General features: G+C 40.3%; 1 protein-coding gene across 3 annotated transcripts in view; it reads right to left on the minus strand.

Annotated features, from left to right (window-relative positions):
* Nucleotides 1-14,401, minus strand: part of oca2 (oculocutaneous albinism II) — a 370,587-nt gene that overhangs the window by 300,986 nt on the left and 55,200 nt on the right. The window lies entirely within an intron of this gene.

A 14,401-nucleotide genomic window follows, 5' to 3' on the forward strand; every position in this document is an offset into this window, starting at 1 on the left:
CACACGCTGTAATAACACTCAGAATCAGCATCAGCTGTAATAACACTCAGCGTCACACACTGTAATAACACTCAGCGTCACGCTGTAAAAACAATCGGCGTCACATGCTGTAATAACACTCGGCGTCACACAATGTAATATTACAGCATGTGACGCCGATTGTTATTACAATGTGACACTGATTGTTATTACAGAGTGTGACGCTAAATGTTATTACGCTGTAATAACACTCAGCGTCATGCTGAAAATACAGTCAGCGTCACACACTGTATAAACACTCAGAAACACACGCTGTAATAACACAGCGTCACACGCTGTAATAACAATCCGCATCACATGCTGTAATAACACTCCGCGTCACACGCTGTAATAACACTCAGTGTCACACGCTGTAATAACACTCAGAATCACGCTGTAATAACACTCATCACACGCTGTAATAACAATCAGCGTCACACGCTGTAATAACACTCAGCATCACACACTGTAATAACACTTAGCTTCAGACGCTGTAATAACAATTAACGTCACACGCTGTAATAACAATCAACGTCACACGCTGTAATAACACTTAACATCACACGCTGTAATAACACTAAACATCACACGCTGAAATAACACTCAGCGTCACGCTGTAATAACAATCGGCGTCACACAATGTAATAACACTTCGCGTCACACGCTGTAATAACACTCCACGTCACACGCTGTAATAACACTCCGCATCACACGCTGTAATAACACTCCACGTCACACGCTGTAATAACACTCCGCATCACACGCTGTAATAACAATCAGCGTCACACGCTGTAATAAAATTAAGGGTCACACGCTCAAATAACAATCTGCATCACACGCTGTAATAACACTCCGCGTCACACGCTGTGATAACACTCAGTGTCACACGCTGTAATAACCCTCAGAATCATGCTGTAATAACGCTCAACATCACACGCTGTAATAATCAACGTCACACGCTGTAATAACACTGGCCGTCACACGCTGTAATAAATCTCAGCGTCACATGCTGTAATAACACTCAGTATCACACGCTGTAATAACACAGCATTACACGCTGTAATAACACTCAGCATCACACGCTGTAATAACACTCAGCATCACACGCTGTAATAACACTTAGCATCACACACTGTAATAACACTTAGCAACACACGCTGTAATTACACAGCGTCACACACTGTAATAACACTCAGCATCACACGCTGTAATAACACTTAGCATCACACACTGTAATAACACTTAGCAACACACGCTGTAATAACACAGCGTCACACGCTGTAATAACACTCAGCATCACACGCTGTAATAACACTTAGCATCACACGCTGTAATAACACTTAGCAACACACGCTGTAATAACACAGCGTCACACGCTGTAATAACACTCAGCATCACACGCTGTAATAACACTTAGCATCACACACTGTAATAACACTTAGCAACACACGCTGTAATAACACAGCGTCACACACTGTAATAACACTCAGCATTACACTGTAATAACACTCAGCATCACATGCTGTAATAACACAGCATCACATGCTGTAATAACACTCAGCATCACACACTGTAATAACACTCAGAAACACACGCTGTAATAACACTCAGCGTCACACACTGTAATAACACTCAGTATTACACTGTAATAACACTCAGCGTCACACACTGTAATAACACTCAGCATCACATGCTGTATTAACACAGCGTCACACACTGTAATAACACTCAGCATTACACTGTAATAACACTCAGCATCACACACTGTAATAACACTCAGAAACACACGCTGTAATAACACTCAAAAACACATGCTGTAATAACACAGCGTCACACACTGTAATAACACTCAGCATTACACTGTAATAACACTCAGCATCACACGCTGTAATAACACTCAAAAACACACGCTGTAATAACACTCAGAAACACACGCTGTAATAACACTCAGCGTCACACACTGTAATAACACTCAGCATTGCACTGTAATAACACTCAGCATCACACACTGTAATAACACTCAGCATTACACTGTAATAACACTCAGCATCACACACTGTAATAACACTCAGCATTACACTGTAATAACACTCAGCATTACACACTGTAATAACACTCAGCATTACACACTGTAATAACACTTAGCATCACACACTGTAATAACACTTAGCATCACACACTGTAATAACACTTAGCAACACACGCTGTAATAACACAGCGTCACACACTGTAATAACACTCAGCATTACACTGTAATAACACTCAGCATCACATGCTGTAATAACACAGCATCACACGCTGTAATACTCAGAATCACACGCTGTAATAACACTCAGCGTCACACACTGTAATAACACTCAGCATTACACAGTGTAACAACACTCAGCATCGCACACTGTATTAACAATCAGAATCACGCTGTAATTACACTCACCGTCACAAGCTAGAATAACACTCAACATCACATTGTAATAACACTTAGCATCACACGCTGTAATAACATTTAACGTCACACGCTGTAATAACACTCATCACACCCACAACTTGAAGGAAACTTTCTGAAATGCCAAACTGACATCACTAAGACGCTTAAATAACATGTTAACTGTGTACTTTTGACTTTCATTTTATCAGACTGACACACTTCATGCAAATTCTGCCTCTGTGCATAGACGTTAAGTGGTTTAATGTCAAAAGGATGTACATGATGTATCAGTTCCTTGCACTGCTTTTTTCTGTTGAATACTTGAAAAACTGGCACAGAAGTCTTTCATTCATCCTTCTCTGCTGGTCTAAACACTATCAGAAGCACTGACCTACATTTACAACCTAAATTATAATATTCGTTCCATTCATTTATTTCCAACAGTTTATTCTCTTTATTTCGTAGCTTTTCTCTCGGCTGCACTGATCCAGTACGTGTATGTGGATGTTAGATTTTTTTGTCCAATCAGATTTAAGCCTCTATGTGCTGCCATGTCAATCTAATCTGCCCAGAGCCTACAGAGTCAGTACTGCTAGACTTTTTACCACAGTCTCCTTAATAAATAGCTCTGTTTCTTTAACCAATCAGATGTTATATTCTGCTTACAGGGCAGCCTGCTGATTGGTTGGTCAGAGGGAAACTGTTATAGCCAGTAACACTGTAGCTCTGCACATATTAATACATCTGAGTTCGACTTTTTTACACCGATGGAGGAAGAGAAATTGATTTGGTCTTGGACATACGTAAAAATACATTTTGAAGAAAAGCTAGACATGGTGAGGAGGTCGGCCAACCCCGAAGCTAGCTACATGTCTCAGCCCAGGAAAGGGTTTGTTCTCCACTTTCAGACCAATGAATACGAGCGGTACCACTGGATTACAGCCTCTGAGGGGCGCTGCACATTATGAGTCTGCATCTCTGGGGAGTAGGTTGTATTTTATTTACATTTTTAATGTTTTTGTCATGTTATTACACAAATATTGATTCTGAACTGCTCCAGATGATGTAGGTGCACAGTTGCGGTTGAGGTTTGGAGCTTGCTTTAGTTAAATGGTCTTCACCCTCCATATGTGAAATGTCTCTCTGTAATGCCATGCGTTGTTATATTGCGTTTTTGTATTGTATTGAAGGTTTCTATAATTAAGATGTGATAGTGGTGGTATTAAGATGTGGATTTAGTCGGGGAAAGTCCCCACTAAAGGCCCAGGTTCCAAATGCACAGCTCGCCACTGGTGGCAGCTTACTGTAAATCTGGACTCTACAGTTTGAGAATCTTGAAATGTGGACTTGGAGAAATAACTGACAGGAACCTTATATAGTTTTACATTTATGGCATTTGGGAGACGTTCTTATCCAGAGTGGCTTACGACTGAGCAGTTGAGGTATAAGGGCCTTGTTTAACCTGCAGGGGCCCAGCAGTGACAGGTTGATTATGGTGGGATTTGAACTTGTGACCTTCTGATCCAGAGTCCAATGCCTGATTTACCACCTCACCCAAATCATGTCCACACTAAAATGCTTTCGTATTTAGGTTTATTTTTCTCTTTGTTTTACCCTTTTTAGAGCCTGGGATAATTCAGACTGTTAAAAACTTGGAACCCCACATGGATTTTTAATTTTAGATCTATATCTTGTGACCCACTCTGGAATTGTTTCAAACTCTGCAGCTTGGGGTTCTGGAATTTACTTAAACTCCTTTATGGTTAAGAAGTATGAAGATAATTTAGATCAGTGTTGCAGCTTAGAGACTTAGTTTTGGATTTAACAGCTTTGGACTTTGGATTTGGTTCACACTCAAGCAGTGCCATTGTTCCTAAGTGCCTCAAGACAACAACCATCACCAAAGAATTCTACGGTCTTCTGCCTCAATGACTATCGTCCCGTCACACATTCACACCTATAGTGATGAAGTGCTACCCAGCTACCACCCTCACTGGACCCAATGCAGTTTGCGTATCGTTCAAACCATTCCAGGAATGATGCCATCTCCATGACCCTACATCTGGCCCTCACCCACCTAGGCAATAAGGACACATATGTATGAATGCTGTTCATAGATTCCGTTCAGCCTTCAACACAATCATTCCTTAGCATCTAAATGAGAAGCTGAGCCTACTAGGCCTGAACACCTCCCTCTTTAATGGAATCCTGGAATTCCTGACTGGGGGACCTCAGGAACAGCATCTCCAGCACCACAACGCTGAGTATTGGGGCCCCTCAGGGCTATATCCAGCTGTTCACTCTGCTGACTTACCACTGTGTAGCAATTCACAGCTCGAATTACATAATCAAGTTTGCAGATGACAGTCTCATCAGCAAGATTGAGAAGTCAGCATAAAGAGAGGGGGTGCAACAGCTAACAGCCTGGTCTAGAGCAACATCCTGTCTCTGAACATTGACTAAACTAAAGAGATAGTTGTTGACTTCAGGGGAGCGCAAAGTGGCCATTCTCCACTGATCATAGACGGATCCTCCGTGGAGATTGTCAAGAGCACCACAATCCTTGGTGTTCATCTGGCAGAGAACTTCAAATAGTCACTCAACACCAACTATCACCATGAAAGCCCAGCAGCATCTTTACTTCCTGAGAAGACTGAGGAAAGCCCATCTCCCTCCTCCATCCTGACCATGTTCTACAAAGGGACAATCGGGAGCATCTTGAGCAGCTGCATCACTGTCTGGTTTGGGAACTGCACCATCTCAGGTCGTCAAACCCTACAGAGGATAGTGAGGACAGCTGAGAAGATCATCAGAGTCTCTTTTCCCTCCATCATGGACATTTACACCACACGCTGCATCAGCAAAGCAAACAGCATTGTGGATGAACCCACACACCCCTCACACACACACACACACACACACACACACACACACACACACACACACACACACAGACACCACTCACACACTACCCTCACACACACTTTTCACTCTCCTGCCATCAGTAAAGAGTTTCTGAAGCATTCGGGCCTCACATCCAGACTGTGCGACAGTCTTTTCCCTGAAGCCATCAGAATCTTCAACACACAGAACTGAACTGAAACTCTCACACACACACACACACACACACACACACACACACACACACACACACACAAAATGTAAAAATCTGTTACAAATCTAAACTCAAGCACATTCATGACTCATTTCACACATTCGTGTCTTCAGCACAACAATATTATATTAGTTTATTATTACAAAAGTTTTTACATGCTGTTTTTTTAAACATCCATTTGACTGCTGCTGTTGCTGTTTTGCACAACCTTTTGTGTTTATTAACAATTACACTCCTGTATACAGGTTTCTCTTACACTCTGTACTGTATAACACACAGTAGGTTTACTGGCGGTGCTATTTTGTGTTTTGTGTATTTGTCCTACACTGTCTCGTGTTGTCTTTTTGCACCAGGTTGCACACAATGCACTATATGCCGTGGGGACACTTACTTTAGTCCTTAACTCTGTGTTAATGTTATGATGTTTTATGTTGTTGTATGTTGTTAAATGTAGCACCAAGGTTCTGGAGGAACATTGTCCCATTTCACTGTGTACCGTGTCACATATATATGGTTGAAATTTTAATAAAAGCTTCTTGACTTGACTTCACACCTTGTGGCATTGGACTCAAAAATATAATCTGACCCTTCAGTAATTTAGGTTTTCTGCATTTATCTCCAAAATGGCTGTTTAGATCTTTACAAAATCTAGGGTTAAATCTTTAATAAGCTCAAGACTCTGGACCTAATATAGACTCATTGGTTTAGTGCTGTGAACTGAACATCTAGTTTATGTAGTACAAGCGATTTAATCCAGAACCAATTTAGAAACGATAGCTTGAGACTGGAGTTGATTCCAATTCTGACACTATTGCCAATGGTCTGAATTCAAGCTTACATTTACATTTACAGCATTTGGCAGACGTCATTACCCAGAGCAACTAACATTTATCCTTTACATACAACCGAGCAGCTATGAGGTTAAGGGCCTTGTTCAGGGGCCCAGCAGTGGCACCTTGGTGTGTCTGGGATTTAAACTAACCTGACCTTCGGGTTCAAATTCCAATGCCTCTATGTCTTGTCCATACTCTGTCTTGGGATTTCAGCGTTAAACTGAAAGCTCGGAAGCCAAGACTCATAGCGTCAACATTTTTACATTTTACGTCTTTATTTTCTGGTTCTTCGATTTATCAAAATGATTTTTTTCCCCCTGATTACGTTTTAAGAGTAAAATCAGAGTAAGCCACAGGATGAGGTCATTAATGTAAAGCCAGTTGACTCGTTAGTCATTTCCCTCTCTGAGATCCTGCTGTAGCAGTACAGTAATAAAACAAAGCATTTTGAATCTCCTCTCCGTGCAATTTCATTTCCATGCGCCTCCTGGTCTCGCTGCTTAATTCTCAGATAATAAGAGAGAGTCAGGAGCCTCCGCTACGAGACGCAAGGATAATGTGTCTGGTCAAGCTCGGTCATTCTAATCAAAGTCTCATTATACAAGCCTCCCACTTCACTCTTATACACACACACATGCTGGGAGTAAGACCAACACCAGCAACAAATGATCCCAATTTTTCCACCTATCCTTGGGAGAAAGAAGGGCTAAAAATGCTTCCACCTCCTGTAAAATTGGATTAAACAGGTGAGCCCAGTGATTGCCACTGGGAAATCATTAGGTTGCTGATTATAGCAAATGAGAAGAAGAGGGACGAGAGACATGCAACAAAAGCAGTCATTAGGACTTAGCTGATGATTTATTACCTGGCCAAGGTACTTCTGGAACCCGTGGTCATCCTTTAAAAAATGCACAAGGACCTATTTTGTTTTGATCAATCGTAAAAGCCGACGTGTTCGAACTGTACAATACCTTTCAGAAATGGCTCTAGATGATAACATGACCTGTTATAACCTTTTCTTCCAAGAGTGTGGGCTTTAAAATAACAAGCTGACCAGCTGGCTAGCAAGATCTGAGTCTGTTTTTTGGAAACTGTATAGATCACATGCACTCCTCTCTCAGGAAAAGCTAATAACACAGTGTAGGTTTTAAATAGTCTATAACCAAGTTTCCAAAAAAGTTGGGATGTTGTGTAAAATAGAAATTTTAAACAATGGTTTGCAAATCTCATAGATCCATATTCTATTTAAAAGAAAACAAAAGAAATTGAATGTTTAACCTGAAAATATATAAAATTTTAATGAAATAATAAAGTCATTTTGAATTTGATGGCTGGAACACATTTTTTTAAAAGTTAGGGGGTCATGTTTTCCACTGTGTAGCACCAAGTCTACTTTCTGTATACATCTGGGAACTAATGAGACCAGTTGCTGAAGTTTTGGAAGAGGAATGTTGTCCCTTATGTGTCTGATACGGGATTCTAGCTACGCAACAGTTCTGGGTGTCCTTTGTTGTATTTTCTATCTCATGATGCCAAATGTTTTCAAATGCAGAAAAGACTGCAGGCAGGTCAGTTCAGCACCTGGATTCTTCGAATACGAAGTCATGCTGTTGTAATAGCAGCAGTATGCAGTTAGCAATGTCTTGCTCAAGGCTTTCCCTGAAAAAAGTCTTGTTCCGGACCGAACCATTTGTTGCTCTAAAACCTGTATATATCGTACAGCAATTGATGGAACCTCCAAATGTGCAAGCAGCCCATTCCACAGGCAGTAATGCTCTCCCATAACATCAGAAATAGCAAGCTAGATGGTCCCTCTCCTCTTTAGTCCAGAGAACGTGGTCCATGGTTTTTAAACAAAATAAACATTTGTCTGATCACAGATCAGAACTGTTTACAGACAATGATTTCTGGAGATGTTCATAAGCCCATGTGTGAGTGTTTTAAATTCACTGCCACCTGAGAGATTGAAGATCACAGCCATTCAATATTGATTTTCCCTTTTGACCCTTTGTGTACAGATTTTTTTTAGATTTCATAAAACTTTGGATGATGTTATGTTCTGTAAATGATATGATATGAGATATTTAACTGTTAGGTAGACACGGGCTTTCACAGATTTGTGAAGCTCCACCCATCTTTACTGCTGAGAAACTCTATCATCTTACTGACCTGCTGTCAATTAAACAGATTAGTTGCAAAATGTCTTTCCAACAGTTTCATTTTAATAACATTCACTTTTTCCACACTTTTGTCATCCCAACCTTTTTGAGAAATTCTTAATTACCTAATTTTTCTCCTCAAAATGGTGCATTTTTTCAGTTTCAGAAAAATGTGTGGTTTATAAGATTTGCAAATCATTGCATTCTGTTTTTATTTACATTTTACATAGCGTCCCAACTTTTTGGGGGAATTGGGGTTGTATTTACTGTTTATACTGTTTCTTCTATTTGATCTGATCCATAGCAATTTTAGCAACTAAATAAATTATTCCAAAAACAAGGTCTGAATTTTTTTAATATTTAGAAAAAAAAATTATTCTCTCTTTTACTCTTTTCTGGTTTACAGACATCATTCTTAATGAGTCACAGCCACCGTTTCTCGCTCTCCCACTTCCTATTTTCCTCCTTTTCCTTCTCCCGCTTTTGTTTTGACGTGAATAGGTAAATTCTCTTCATTCTAACATGATAATGAGAGCAGGTTCCCTTAGGGGAGCTTCCTGAGAAACTATTTTGACATTTTGAATGCGCAGTTCTTGGGCCCCTGGGCAATTCGCCGCCTTTCCTGTCGTGTAGAGACACCTTTGCACGTAGATAAGCCGGAAAAAGAAGTGTAGATGAGTTTTTTTGCAAGTGAACCAGGATGCAGGGAGAAAGATGACAAATAATGGCGTTGAGAAACAACAAGTGACATGAGAAAGGTAAAAAAAAATGGAATATAAGGAAAAAATAAAGACAAAAGAAGAAAAAAAAACAATGTAACGCTCTTCAGATTGCTTTAAAGTATGTTGAGTGTGTGTGTGTGTGTGTGTGTGTGTGTGTGTGTGTGTGTGTGTGTGTGTGTGTGTGCTTTATACCTGGGGTTGTATCCCCATTGAGATGCTAATTGCAAATCAGCTTTTGAGGCAGGTGACCAGAGAACAGGCAAAGACAGGGAGATGAAAAAAGAAATCGAAGAAAATGGAGATTGATGCATGGAGAGAAAGAGAGAGAGAGAGAGAGAGAGAGAGAGAGAGAGAGAGAGAGAGAGAGAGAGAGAGAGAGAGAGAGAGAGAGAGAGAGAGAGAAAGAGAGAGAGAGAGAGAGAGAGCAGGAAGAGCGGCTGAGATGTTAATGGCAAGACATTTCCTGTTTGCATCCTCTTCCTTTTGTTGTATCTCAGCATGCCTCTGATGCACAGGTTTAATCCGTGAAAGCAGGAGTAATACCAGGGAAGAGGACGTGGTGAAAGATCTCCTGTGCTGCATTTGAATGGGATGTCAATAGGACAGGAGGTGACATGAGAACGTCTGATAACAGAACCGTTTGGGAATGAGTGAGCGAGTAAAGTGTAGGAATGATGGGTCTAGGGAAATGCATGACGAATACAATAAGTGAAATTATGTAATAATATAATGATCATATATCATACAGTAAGTGAGTTATATACTATAAAGTACCGGTACCAAAAAAAAGAACACTTCTGCATTGCTGAGTACCAGGAAGTACTTTTTGATCCTCCTACTCCAGTTACATTTACAGTATTTGGTAGACGATTTTATTTATAGTGACTCACATTTATCTCATGCATACAACTGAGCAGTTATAGGGTTGAGGCCCTTCCTCAGGGGCCCAGGAGTAGCAGCTTGTTGGTGTGGCTGGGATTTAAACTCATGACCTTTAGAGCCAAAGTCCTTAATCAAAAAGTTATCACCTCCGACGACATGTTAAAGTAAAATAAAAAATAAAAATGTTTTCATTGGGAGTGACGACGATGGACAGGATTAGAAACGAGTTTATTAGAGGGACAGCGCATGTAGGACGTTTTGGAGACAAGGTGAGGGAGGTGAGATTGAGATAGTTTGGACATGTGCAGAGGAGGGACATGGAGTATATCAGTAGAAGAATGCTGAGGATGGAGCCACCAGGAAGGAAAGAAAAAGAAAAAGAGGAAGATCAAGGAGGAGGTTTATGGATGTGGTGAGGGAAGACATGCAGGTAGTTGGTGTGAAAGAGGCAGATGTAGAGGACAGGGGGGTATGGAGACGGATGTAGAGGACAGGGGGGGTATGAAGATGGATGATTCGCTGTGGCGCCCCCTAATGGGAGAAGCCGAAAGAAGAAGATATATAGATAACCATAAATCGCTCTGGATGAAGAAATCTGTAAATGCCTAAAATGTATAAATGATTCATTCACTATCGTTTCTAATTGACTTTCTAAATAAGCAGCGTTTGATGTCTCCTGCACGTTTCTACTCAACACTGCATATATTAATACACTGCACTGAATATATTCATGTACGTATTAATAAAGATGAAGCACTGAATAATATATAGTTGACTTATTGCAGTTATTAACAGGCATAAAGACATGAATATTCATGAACAAACAATAACAATAACTACACAGAGCATCCAGAATGTTTCTCTTTAACATGAACACAATCAATCTTAAAAGAAATATTCAAAAACTCCTCAGGGACAGAATTACAGGCAAGGAACATATAGTTCAGACATGACCATCTGGATATATATTTGCCTTCCAAAAGTATTGGGACACCTGGATGTTCCAGTTCTATATGATTCGTCCCACAAACTGTTCGGAGGTACACAATTTAATCGCACGTCTTTGGATTCAGTAGCATGGATTCATGCTCAAAAATCTGCTTCACATGCGTTAAAAGATAAGGAAGATCTCCTGCTCCAACCATACTGAACATAAATGAATGTGAACGCTGACTTCACCCCAGGCCTCCTCACCTCACCTACATCAGTACCTGACTTTGCAAACATCTCTGAACGAATCTCCACAAACAGCCATAATCCTCTAGTGGAACATCTTCCCAGAGGAGTGGAGCTTAATATAACAGTAAATGGAGTCTAAATGTGGAATGAGATGTTCAAAAAACACATATGGTGTATGTCCTAGCCTCTGTGATTATCTTAAGATCTTGCCAGGTGTGTGTACTTTCCAGTTACCTAGCAACCACTTTTTTCTCCTCCAGCTTCCTTTGTTGAAACATCTGAATGCACTACGGGAAGGAATGTTGACTATGGAGTGTAAAAGTCCCAAATTCTTCGAACAGGAGCAACAACAGTCAGTGTGTGTGTGTGTGTGTGTGTGTGTGTGTGTGTGTGTGTGTGTGTGTGTGTGTGTGTGTGTGTGCGTGTGTGTGTGTGTGTGTGCGTGTGTAAACGCCTCTTTGTACTCTCTGAAATGATGCATTCAGGTACTTGGACCTGGTGTTATAATGACAGAAAGCCAGAAAGCTCTCTAATTAAATTCCAGATGAGGTGCTGCATTCACAGCATTTGCTCGTTCATCAATCAGAAAACGAGTGCAGGGAAACACACCAAAAGTTTGCGGAAACCTGGCCAGAAGTATGAAATGTGCTTTTGGAGCATCGCATTCCACATTTAGTCCCAATTTGTTAGTGGAATTCCCTCCACTCTTCAGGGAAGATGTTCCACTAGACTTTGTAATGTGCTTGTGGACATTTGTGTTCATCAGCCAGTAAAGTCAGGTAGTGATGTAAGTGAGAAGGTGAGGAGGCCTGGGGTTCAGTCGGTATTTACATTCATCCCAAAGGTCTTCAGTAGGTTTTAGATCAGAGCTGGATAGCAGGCCACTCAAGATCTTTCCCTCCACACTATTTAAAGCAGATCTTCATGTTGCTGTGCACATGGGCCTTAATACTTTCATCCATATACTGTATGTTTAATATAAAGCAGGATATTGCATTATATACCACTGTAATCAGCTACATCTATTAATAAAGATGAATAATGAACCCTTAAAGCTGTCATTAACAGACATAGAATAATGAATAAGCACTTATTATGCCCACTTAACATCTTATAACCACTTCCTATTACACCTATTCATTTCCTTCAAAAGACCTTGGAGACCCAAACCTGTTCCAGCGTGACACAAAGTGCACAAAGCCAGCTTTATGAAGATAATCTTTCCATGGGTTGGAGTGGAAGATCTCCCGCTATAGAGCTCCAACCCTATTGAATGATGAATGTGAATGCTGACTGCACCACAGGCTTCCTGCAACAGTACCTGACTTAATCAAACACACGTGAATGTATCTCCACAAATCTCCACACAATCTATTGGAACATCTTCCCAGAAGAGTGGAGCTTCTTTTATCAGTGAATAGGGAGTAAATGTGAAATGGGATGATCAGCAAATTTGATTGTTGTGCCTTGTTATGTCTAATATAGTTCATTAAAAAAATGCTATAAAACTACTTGCAGTGGTTCATGTGGGTGTTATAGCAGCTTGATGGACACCTGATGGATATTGGATATAATCCAACTGGATATTGTATTGATATGATGGATATTGGAATAAGTCTATCTACGCCTTTATTAAAGTTTAAACTGTAGATTTGCTGTGTAGCTCTAGGAACAGAATCCTTCATTGTTCCTCCACCATCTTAAACAAGTGCAGTGAGGAACCCTCTCATTGATCATGTAACTTTGAACTATAAGAAGTTCCCATAGGGCAACGATTTCACTAACCTGTGCATCGATTTCCTATTTTTTGTTACTCCTCTTTACAATTTGTGTGTTTCTGCCTCAAAGTAGGGTACAAAGATATGGATTATTTTTATTCTTAAGAATTCATCCTGCTCTGTAGCTCCAGCAGTTAGATGAACCCATTTTTGATCTAAGGTCAAAGTTTGGAATGAATTCTCAACCATAATCTCTGTACTGTAGTTATATTTGAACCTTTTGATAATTGAACATTGTCTCAGCTGCAGTATCTTGCAAATGTTAAATAAAGGCCAAGTTTTTCCATTTAGTTTGATGCAGCAGTTAGTGTCAGTTATAATAAGTGTAAAAAGAATATAAAATGAAAGTAAAGTGTAGTGAAGCAAAGTTATGTTGAGGAAACTGAGATACTGAAGTGTTTTAAAGTCATGTGAAGTGGACTGGGGTGGAGAGAAAGTGTATTAAAGTAAATGTAAGTGAAGTGAAGGGTAACTGGGTATAAAGTGTAGTGGAGAGGATTTAGATAAGTGGAGTAAAGTATAGTGATGTGTATTGGAGTAGTGTGATTTAGAGTGAGGCAAAGTGAAGTGAAGTAAAGTGAAGTGAAGTGAAGTGAAGTGAAGTGGATTGAAGTGAAGTGAAGTGAAGTGAAGTGAAGTGAAGTGAAGTGAAGTGAAGTGAAGTGGAGTGAAGTGGAGTGGAGTGGATTGAAGTGAAGTGAAGTGGATTGAAGTGAAGTGAAGTGAAGTGAAGTGAAGTGAAGTGAAGTGAAGTGAAGTGAAGTGGAGTGGAGTGAAGTGAAGTGGATTGAAGTGAAGTGAAGTGAAGTGAAGTGAAGTGAAGTGAAGTGAAGTGAAGTGAAGTGAAGTGGAGTGGAGTGGATTGAAGTGAAGTGAAGTGGATTGAAGTAAAGTGAAATGAAGTGAAGTGAAGTGAAGTAAAGTGAAGTGAAGTGAAGTGGAGTGGAGTGGATTGAAGTGAAGTGAAGTGGATTGAAGTGAAGTGAAGTGAAGTGAAGTGAAGTGAAGTGAAGTGAAGTGAAGTGAAGTGGAGTGAAGTGAAGTGGAGTGGATTCAAGTGAAGTGAAGTGGATTGAAGTGAAGTGAAGTGAAGTGAAGTGAAGTGAAGTGAAGTGAAGTGGAGTGGATTCAAGTGAAGTGAAGTGGATTGAAGTGAAGTGAAGTGAAGTGAAGTGAAGTGAAGTGAAGTGAAGTGAAGTGAAGTGGAGTGAAGTGAAGTGAAGTGGAGTGGATTCAAGTGAAGTGAAGTGGATTGAAGTGAAGTGAAGTGAAGTGAAGTGAAGTGAAGTG

The sequence above is a fragment of the Silurus aristotelis genome (genome assembly GCF_946808225.1).
Source record: "Silurus aristotelis genome assembly, chromosome: 2".
In the NCBI taxonomy this organism is placed as follows: domain Eukaryota; kingdom Metazoa; phylum Chordata; class Actinopteri; order Siluriformes; family Siluridae; genus Silurus; species Silurus aristotelis.